General features: G+C 39.7%; 1 long non-coding RNA gene across 2 annotated transcripts; it reads left to right on the top strand.

The window, feature by feature from the left end:
- The first annotated feature begins 144 nt into the window (after positions 1–144).
- LOC111814419 lies at positions 145–3,636 on the top strand. Of its 2 annotated transcripts, none has more exons than XR_002819415.1 (3): positions 145–234; positions 2,841–2,961; positions 3,553–3,636. It is a non-coding gene; the product is annotated as an uncharacterized LOC111814419 (long non-coding RNA). The 2 variants fall into 2 exon arrangements; XR_002819416.1 differs by lacking the exon at positions 145–234 and adding an exon at positions 244–2,733.
- Positions 3,637–10,389: the final 6,753 nt, after the last annotated feature.

The following is a 10,389-nucleotide window of genomic DNA, read 5'->3' as shown; positions in this document are numbered from 1 at the left end:
CGAGGTGCCCGGTGCGCGGCCCGACGCTCCCGCGCAGGCAGCTGCCTTTCCCGGCGCGCTTCGCCGCCTCCGCCTCCGCCTCGCCTCCGCCTCGCCTCCCGCAGACACCTGTGGACCGGCGGGCGCTCGCCAGCCCGGAATTCCGGAGCCCACCGCACCCCGCGCGGGCGAGTCGGAGTTTCGAAGTTCTTTGCCGTGACAAATACAGGACGGTGTGACCCCCTACAGAAGTATGTATGTGTACGTTTGTGTATGTTTTATTTATACAAGTGGGGTGCGTGTAAGTAAAATACTTTTCATCTTTTGATGTTATCTTTATTTTTTAAACTGACTGGCAGCTTAGACCCCTCACGCACGAAATTAATGAGGAAGCTGAGATTACGTGTTACTCAGAAGTGTAATTAAATGTTTAAAGCCGCGTTAAGTCACAAGAGGATTGCCCAAAAGGAGACAAATTTTCTTTTGTCACCCTGGCAGGTATAGAAGATTGAGTGCTAGGATTAATCACTCGTATTTTTATTGATAGCGTTGTATCCCATGTAACTTGCTTTTCTTTTCCTTTTTCTTTCTTTTTTAAAAATTTTTGGTGGAGCTCAGGATTGAACCCAGACCTTTGAATAGTAGGGAAGCCCTCTACCACTGAGCTGTCGTCCTACTCAGTGTATTTCCTTTAACATTTTTGGTTTTACTTTTTTAAGTGCTTTAAATCCAGTACTTGGAATTTTGAAAATGAATTTATGTGCAGCTTAATATAGTGTAGAAGGTTTGGAGGCAGACCACAAAACTCTGCCTGGCTGAAACTATTTGACTTTCTGGTTTTTAACATCTGTAAAATAAGGATATTAATAGTAATTTTCTCCTGGGTTGTTACAGAAGTAATGAGCAAGCTGGCTTTTGTCGTCACTTCCCACATACTATATAATTATATAAATTTATGCTTGAGGACATGGACCAGTTCTTTTATTTTTTGAAAGTTTAAAATCATAAAATCTATAAAATTCAAGTATGCTGACTTACCTATCTAATGGCTGATAAATAGTGGGCTGCTAAAACATTTATATGCTTTATAAAATTGAAGAGTTGGTGATGCTTAAGTTTTCTAAATATCAAGGTAAAAGTAAATGTCTACGTAAAATGTTGCATATATTGGGTTTACAGTTTTATAACAATTGACTAAATCTTTGGACAGCATAAAAGGAACTTTTTAAGTTTCACAAAGAGACTGCCACACCATTGAGGAAAAAAAAACTTGAAAAACATGCTAGACAGTACATGACCCCATGCTTCACAAAAATTATAAAAAACTAACATCTTGGGAAAAAGTTATGAACAGAGAACCAGTCTACGATTTGTAAAAATGGCCAGCATGTGGCAAACCAAAGACAGAAATTCTTAACTTTCACCTCTTTCACTATTTCAGCCAAGTTGTTTGGATCAGTTCATCTACAGCTCAAAGCAGAAAATACTGTTTTAATTATTCTTTCCAAGCATTCATGTACTGTAATAAAACGATAGCTTAATATTCTACTTAGTTGAGGCATCGGTCCCAGCAATAATAGAAAGGTTTTCAGCTTTTTGAGTAAAATGACAGGCCTCTCTCTTCTACCCATAAAATTATTAACATGGGTTAGGCAAACTACAGTGTGGGGCCAAACGTGTTTTCTATGACCACTACCTACCACTAGACCTGATTTGAGAATTGTCAAATTATTCCATGGTCTTCAAAGGGCATGGTTTTTATCTCTATAGTCTTGAAGGTTTTTGTTTTTAGGGGGAGGGGTTTTAAGTACTTTGGAATTAGAAGAAAACTTTTTTGTAGTTATGGAAATTAAAAGTCCTGTTCTCTTTGCTGTGTGAATTGATATTACCTTTCAAATACATTTGGTTTTTGTTTGTTTCATCTTGTGGGTTTTTTATGGTGTTAGCAATCAAAGCCAGGCCCTTGCACATGTTAGACTAGTGGTCTACCCGAGCGTCATCTCCCAGGGGTCCCTTAGCTACAATTTTGAAAACAAGAATCTATGTGTGGTTTTAATTCATAAGCTAGTGGAAGAGAATAAGCAGATTTCTGTAAAGTAGATTTCTGGTGCTAGTGAAAAATAGAGTCCTCAAATGCTTTTGTATCATCAATAGTTTGCATCTCAGCACGAGGTACAGTATGGTCTCTTGACCACTGGACTTACCCTCTCCTTTCCTGACCACAGTCATTAGTGGCTGTTTGTTGCCCTTTTCTTGTGTCCCACTTTTCACTGTGGAGATTTGTAGAAGCTTCTTCCACACTTGTTGGCGTCCAAGACCTCTCTCCATTCTCTGCTGCAGCTAGAGATCCAGGCATCTTCCTCTCAGGACTCCCAGCCCATGGCCCCCCTAATTTGCCTTTCTGTGGGCCAAGGTGGAAAGAATAGGGAAAGTTCCTGGCTCTTTGCCCTGGAACAAGGATGATGGGAGTAAAGGTCATCTGAATCAGCAGGCCTCTGCCTCTTTCCCAAAAAGTAATGATGTTCAAAAGAGCACATCCATGTCTGGAGAGAACCCACAGTTTTGTTTTCCTCCATGGTCCCAGAGTGTACTAGAAGAAATGTAAGTTCTTGGAGTTTAGACAAAGGAGTGTGACTAATAACCCTAAATTGTTGGCAAACTTGGAGTTTCATCACACATGGAAGATCAGTAATTGGCTGTGCCAGCATGTCAGCAGTTAAGAAGTGTTGGTCTTTTTTACCACGATTTAGACAGGTGAGATACATGGATAGACTCCATAGCATTCAGACTTTAGACTGTGACATCATGTCATTTCATCTTCAAAAAAACTGATACATAAATTACCTTTTCTTTCTTTTCAGATTCCCAGAAGCTGTCTTTGAATCAATAGCAAAGTATCTTAAAAAAAAAAAAAAAGAACTGATGATCATTCCTGATACTTATTTGAAAACTAGGGTCAGATTCTAAAGAGGTGTTGAAGTGGTAAGGCAACACATTAAATGACCAAATACAAAGGTTCTATTCAGCGTGCTAAGAAACACTCAGCTCCCCACTCTGAGTTTCTGGTTCTGGTCCCAAAGTTCTTTCCCTAATTGAGGGATTTCTTGAGTTTTAAGGTATCAAAAGGCAGAAAGAAAAATTTTAATTAACATCAGATATCTCTCTGGGAACAGGAAATGTCGTGGCTTGGGAATTCTTCAGTAGAGCCACCACAAGAATGACAAGTTTCATTTCACTCTTTAAATCTGAAAAGGTCTTGGAATACCTGCTCATTTCACAGATCTGAATTTGGAGATCAAAAGGGGGATGTGCCTGCAGAGTAGAGTCAACCACAAAATAACAGCAGCTGCTAGGGATATGGAAGTAAAGAAAAACAGCCTCTTTTTCAAGGACTGCAACCCTGGATGTGGGCTTGGTGCATAGACCACAGCATAGTGGGATAAACACATTAGTACTTCATAAAAATGAGAAAGGAATTAATGTCACCCACATAACTAAGTGGGCAAGTCAGGCTTTTGTCCCAGGTCATCTCACCCTCCAAGGTGCTGATGATGACTCCATCTTGTTCCACAGGCGCTGAAGCTGGACCAAATCCATGTGTGGGCTCCTCTACCAGTTAGTTGACAGCATCATGCAAGGCAACTCTCTTCAGCCCTCTGAGCTTGAGCTAGTATCTTTCAGCAAAAGGACTCTGCTTCACAAAGGTGAGGAAAAGACCACATTCGTGAAAGCAACTGGACACTGCTCCTGGTACTTAAGTTCCTGAGTTTTCATCTTTAATTTTCAATCACTAAGATAGCACTACCTGTTGTTATTTTTGTTTGGTACCCACTATGTTCCCTAAATATGTGTCCAGATGGCTTTGGGCTAATTCAAAAATAGCTATGCTCAAGAGAGGAAAATTGTTGTCATGGAAGACTTTGAAATAAGGGCTGTACGTTCCCTAGGCAACTCTCCAAGAGGCGTCCCAAGCAGTGTGGTGTGGGCAGTAGGAGCTGCTATGGAATAAATGGACAAACACTGAAGGGACTGCTTTGCAAGACAGTGCTCAGGTACATTCTCTTTTTGGAGAAAGAAACTTCATAGTTATCTTTAAATACTGTTGAAATCTTCAGGATCAATTTTTTTTGATGAACTAAAATTTAACTTATAAATTAAGTGAGGTTTTTTTTTTGTTTGTTTTAAACCAGCAATTCCTATTAAGAAAAAGCTATTATAAAATTTACACTTTTTTGAAATATATTTGGTTGTTATAGTCTTACTATGCAGCTCGGGTTCATAGTGATCCTCCTATTTTCAGCATCCCCAGCGCTGGGATTATAGGAGTGCGCCACTACACTGGAACTCTGTGGCTAGGGACTGAACCATGGTCCCTGTGCTTGCCTAAGCAAGCACTTTAGTCCGCTGAGCTATCTCGCAGGCCCCAAAAGTTACGCTTTTAAGCCAGGTGTAGTAGCACAGACCTATGATCCCAGTACTTGGGAAGGTGAGACAGGAGTACTGCTAAAGTTTCAAGGCCAGCAGTTTTCTCATTCCAAACTATGAGAAGGACCCAGAGCACATTAGTGTAGAACAAGTAAACCCAACTTGGGACCTTGCGCTTGCCCGGCAAGCACTTATTCCACTGAGCTATCTCCCTAGCACCCCCCAAACCTGGCCTTTTCCTGAGTCTGGGCCTCAGGCCCAGATGAGAGGACATGGTCATCTTGGGAACAGTGGAGACTCCTTGTTTAGGAGCTGTGACTGCTGCCGAAGTAGGAGGTAAGAGTGCCTCTTGAGCTAGAGGACAAGTGCAAGTGCCTCTGGAAATGAGAGAAATTCTGCCTCAAATACAAGTAGCCTCAAGATAGAGATACACCCTGGGCCCGGGCAGGCTTAGCAGTAGGAAAGAGTTGAGGCCAAAAAACAGCCTTTGCTCACCACTCCCATCACTTAACCTTCTGCAGCTGCAGTAAATGATACAGAGAGAATTGGCCCAGCTAGAAGTTGGGGCTCTGTGCATCTACCACATAAGTGGAGTCAGGACTAAGGATTTCAGCATAATTACATAGTTGTCATATAAAAGACACCTCCAGTTAAATTAGGAAGCATTAGTTTAAAAGTCAAAATGCCCATGCCCTTAAAAATATGTATTTAATCTTATTCTGACATTTATTGTTCTTGAGTTCCACTGTTCAATTGAATTTCTGTTATGATGGGAATGATTGTTACTAATACAGCCACTAGCCATGTGTAGGTATTGACTACTTGATATGTGGCTATAACGACTGAGAAACTAAATTTTAATTTCATTTAATGTAAAATAATCACATGTGGGTAATGAAGATCTTCATTCCTAAATAAATGATAGTTACACCAGCCTAATTCCATAGTAGGACATTAAATGTAATGTATTCAATAAATTAGACTCCAGTGTAATCTCATTTATGCGTGTTCATATATACCTTATGAATTACTCTTCAAAAATCTCTATTATATTTGTAGAAGTGACAAACCACTTTTACAAATGTGAAAATCATAAAATAAAGATAACCCCCCCATACACACACTTCATTTTTAATTCTTCAACCTACAATATTTCTCTCAATTCAGAGTTCTTACCACTTAGGCTATGTATGTATTACTGGGTGACTTTCCGGTTTGCCATTAATCTTAAAAATGTCTTGCTCAGATCTTTTGCAAATAGGAAGAGAACCAAGAGAGGGAGGAAGAGGGAGGGAATGGAAGAGGGTGAAGAAAGGAGATACATTATGTACATGAACCCATTTCCTGTGATGAATGTAATCATTAGGTACTGCAAACATATACTAATAAAGTTTTAAAACAAAAAATACTCATACCAAACAGTATTCTCAAGCTACTGCCTAGTTACCACACTCTACAATTACTTCCTGAGATCTCTGTGATCTGTGAGTGCAACCTAAACCTGAGTTATCATTGTATGAGACGTCTTTCACAAGTTGTCACCTTTGGACCTATAGTCAGACAGCCAAGTTAGCTGAAAAGGCCACATAAAAACCCCATCTCAAGTGGTGAGGTTAAAAAACAAGAGGCAAAGTTGCATGTTACAGTGTGTCAGTTTTCAGCTCTTAGGTCACTGACAGTTGAAACATCTGTCCTAAATATGAACAAAAAATCATTTATTACAAAGATTAGAAATTTATGAGTTGGACAATCAAGATTAGAGATGGGAAATGACTGACATTGGTAAGTTGTAACAATATAGCTGGGTTACCATTTGCTTACCATTCCGAGTCATAGAACAAACAAAAACAGAATGGACTAAAATGTAAATTTCTTCAATCTGGCACCCAAAACAATAAAACTTCTTAAACTTTGTATGGGAAACACATACCTGGATTGATGGGCTCACCAAAACTATACACAATTTCTGAGGAAAACCCAGGTACTTTCAGTAAAAGAAAAGGAATGCTGCGTATCTAAAAAAGACATTCACAACGTACATAGTAAGACTCTTATATGGCTGGTTCCTTAGGCGATATGGAGACTAAAACTGTGCCTTCTCTTAAGTCATTAGTTATGAAATGATTTGCTGCCAAACCTGGTGTCTAAAAAGCTGACCTGTTTTCAATCCATTTGCTTGTGCCACCCCCATTTATTTGTTTGTTTTATCGTTCATATATTTGGTACAAGGTCTTGCTATGGGGCTCAGACTTGTAGTGATCCTCCTGTCTCAGCCCCCCTAGCGCTGGGATTACAGGTATGCCCCACCACACCCAGTTTCGGTGGCCAGCTCAGTGCGGAGCCATCAGGGCATGCAGTGCTGGGGACTGAACCTAAGCCCTTGTGTTTGCCAGGCAGGCTCTTAGACCACCAAGCTATCTCCCTGGCCAGCCACCCCTGTTTAACACCACTAAATGTCACTTGCCTACGCTAAGAAACCATTATCTACATTCTGTCTTCATGTATCTCCAAATTGGTCTGAGAACACTTGACATTTCTGTGACCTGACCTACAAGACTAAAAACTCCTTTGCCAAATAAAGTTAATATTTAATGCATGTTTTTCATGTGTAAGGTACCATTATGACCTAAACTCACATTTTTACCTTACTCTTCAGAGGCTCACAGTATAATCAAACAACAACTAAGAGAATGTCTACTTCAAGGTGAGTGTCTGCTGTCATTATAGACAAAGTAGGCAGACAGAAGCCAGATTTGAGTTGATTAATCCCAGGAAACCATCTGTCCTCTTACAGAGGGCTAAGGGATAATCCCAGTAAGGCTGCACCTTTAATTCCACTGAAGTTCAGACTGTTTTCTGGCTGTAAGACTGGAACCTGATTTGTTCAGCCCGCAGCAGTTCACTTGAATTGTGAACTGCTGCGGGCTGAAAGTCTCTGCTCTCCTGCCTGCTTGAATTTGTCTACCTGACCCTGTCACTGCAAGCCACTAGGTGGAGCCGGCCCAAAGCTGTTCTGAGTTCAGTTGGCCCCTCTCCAAGATGAGGAGTCAGTTGCCCTCTCCTGAGGATATCTGAACTCAGCTCACCACCACTGCAGTCCACTGCTGCATTCCACTGGTGCATTTCTCCTCAGAGGCCTCCAGGTTCGAGCTGCCTCTCCCATGCAGGGCCCAGGGAGAGTACCACCTGCCCCCTCCTTGGTTGAAGTCTCTGCTCTCCCAGTGGGCTTCAAGTTTCACTTGAGAGCCTTTGTGGGTCCCAGGGAGCCACCTCCTGCATCTTTTTCTCACATTGCTATATTCCAGTGTTGAGATGCCAAATCTCACTGCGCTGCTCACCACCCGGCCATTTTCCTGGAAGTCAAATTTCTCATTTCCCATAGCATAATCAAAACAGTATATGTGCGCATGTAACACACATTACTAGGAAAGGTATTATTAGTGCCTGTAAAAAGATTAGGGAATAAGCTAGGAGATTATATGAAATTTTAAGAAAAACTTTTACAAATTAATTTTAAGTTGGAGCTCCCATATTTCATTTCCAGCCGAAATGTAACGGGAACTAGATCACCTTCCCACCCAAAGCAACCAGAAAGCAGAAGATGTATGAAACATTGAATATCAGGCATCAAAGGATGACAGTTCTTGAGAAATTGGAAAAAAGGAAATGAGCCCTCAATTGACCCAACTCACTGGTTGGTGAATGTTTCCAGGCCAGAATGTGATGGATGGGAGCTGGGGCAGAATGTGAAAGTCTCAGGTGGAGGTTTGGGCAAAGTAGCCAGAATTCAGACAGCAGGGTCCTGGAAATAGGAATGGTACGAAAAGAGGTCTCTAGTGACCTATAGCTTTTCCTCCAGTATTCAACTGAAGGCATTAATTAGTATATGCGGGCATATGAGGAAATTCCCATGTGAGGAAGCATTTTTCCTTGGGGAAAAAAAGACATTGAAAAAAAATGAGAGGACATGGTTCCCCAAGCTCACACAAAGCCAAAGTCAAAACTAGTATCTGTTCTAACCAGGTGGGAAACATACACCCTCAAAAGTCACCTGAGTACTAAAGGAGCCTTCACTTCAGAGGAGATAAAGTTTAGGCCTAGACAAAGCACATATTTAGGCCTAACAAAAGATTACCCAATTTAAGAATATGAGACATAATCAATATTAAAATTTGTTAGAATGTTTTACAATGTGACATTGCCATCAATCCTCCCCAAAATATTCCTAACTCTGAAGGTGCACACCATTGTTTTTGCCACTTTCTCAAGCAGTTCTGAAAGTCCTCTTCCCTGAGTTTGTTTAGTTGCACCGCTGTGGCTACCTCAGTGATGTGGACTGATTCAAAATGTTTACCTTTCAGGGACATTTTGACTTTAAGGAAGAGCCACATGTTGCACTATACCAGATCTACTGAGTAAGGTGACGGAGGACATACTGTAATGTTTTTGACTGAAATTACCATAATGTTTTGAACTGATGCAGGACATTAAAGCAGCCATGAAAAGATATGAAAGAAGACTTAGAACTGCTCAGGAAGTAAAGGGGAGTATTTTGAGGATTAATAGCAAGTGTCCTTAACTATAATCATTTTTAAAAATTTTTAAATATTCACTTTCAATCACATCTGATGTTGATAGAAATACAGCAGTATACACTCAATTCAGTCATCCAATAAAAAATTTCCAGGCATTAAAAAAACACTGGAAATCACAGTTCTTTGTTTCTTGATGCCTTGATGAGTAATACCACAAAATGGCATAAAATAACACTAATTAAATGTTTTACAGTTCTAAAGATCAGAAGTCTCTACTCAGACTTGTATTGCTTCTACAGTTTTACCAGGAGAACCTATTTTTCTGTACTTTCAGGTTCTACATTTTTTTGCCCATGGACCGTTATCACTTTTTTTTATTTTAAAAAGAATTAAAATTTTAAACACTTAAAATGATACAGAATTTCAAAATAAGATGATAGAAAATCAACAATGGTTGTTATTGCATATTGTTATCTTCAAAGTAGTTGCTTAGGTTACCTGATATAGGCATGCAACCATTAAGCATTAACTGTTCAATAAACCTTTCAATAAATCAATAGAAATTAGTACTATATATACATATGTATATGGGTATATATATATATATGTGTGTGTATATATATATGTGTGTGTGTGACACACACACACATATATATATTTCCCTTCATTCTTTTTTCTTTCCCTCATCTAAGTTGCTTTTTCCTTTTGAGCAGTTTCTTTCTCTTTCATAATATCTATTGTACCCTTCAGATTTTATTTACTCTTTCATTTTGTTACACTAGGGGAACATGAGTGTAGTCTCAAGGCTTTTATAGGTAAATAGATAAAATTAGAGACCCCTTATCACCTTTTTTTTTTTAATGTATTTGGTACAAGGTCTCACTGTGCAGCTCAGACTCATAGTGATCCTCCTATTTTCAGCCTCCTCAGTGCTGGAATTACACATGTGTGCCACCACACCCAGACTAAATGGCCAGCTCAACATGCCCAGCATGACAGATGGTCCAGGAATCAAACCTTGGTCCCTGTTCTTGGCTAAGCAGGCGCTTAGTCTGCTGAGCTATCTCACTGGCCCTCCCTTTTTACTCTTATCTCTGCCTGTAACTCTTCTTTTTTCTCTGTCGTAAAAAGACACAACAGGCCCTTTTCATATCTCTACATTGAAATTCCTCAGAGACACATAAAAAAACCCTTTTCCTGTGGAGATATTTATATTTTTATGTATGTTTACTTACCACAAAAAAGCAAAGCAATAAAAATGAAGTGATTCCTGAAAGTAAAGCCTTTGAAATAAAATTTCTGAACAGTCCAATAAGAAACAATGAAATGAGGCAATAATAAAAATCCTACCAAATAAGAAAAGCCCAAGACCTGATGGATTCACCCCTGAGTTGTACAATATCTTCAAGGAAGTTATAACACTAATACTACTAAACTTTTCAATGAAATT

This window comes from Octodon degus, unplaced genomic scaffold (genome assembly GCF_000260255.1).
Source record: "Octodon degus isolate 3935 unplaced genomic scaffold, OctDeg1.0 scaffold00312, whole genome shotgun sequence".
In the NCBI taxonomy this organism is placed as follows: domain Eukaryota; kingdom Metazoa; phylum Chordata; class Mammalia; order Rodentia; family Octodontidae; genus Octodon; species Octodon degus.
The sequence above is the reverse complement of the archived record's forward strand: the minus strand, read 5'-3'. Positions and strand labels throughout refer to the sequence as shown.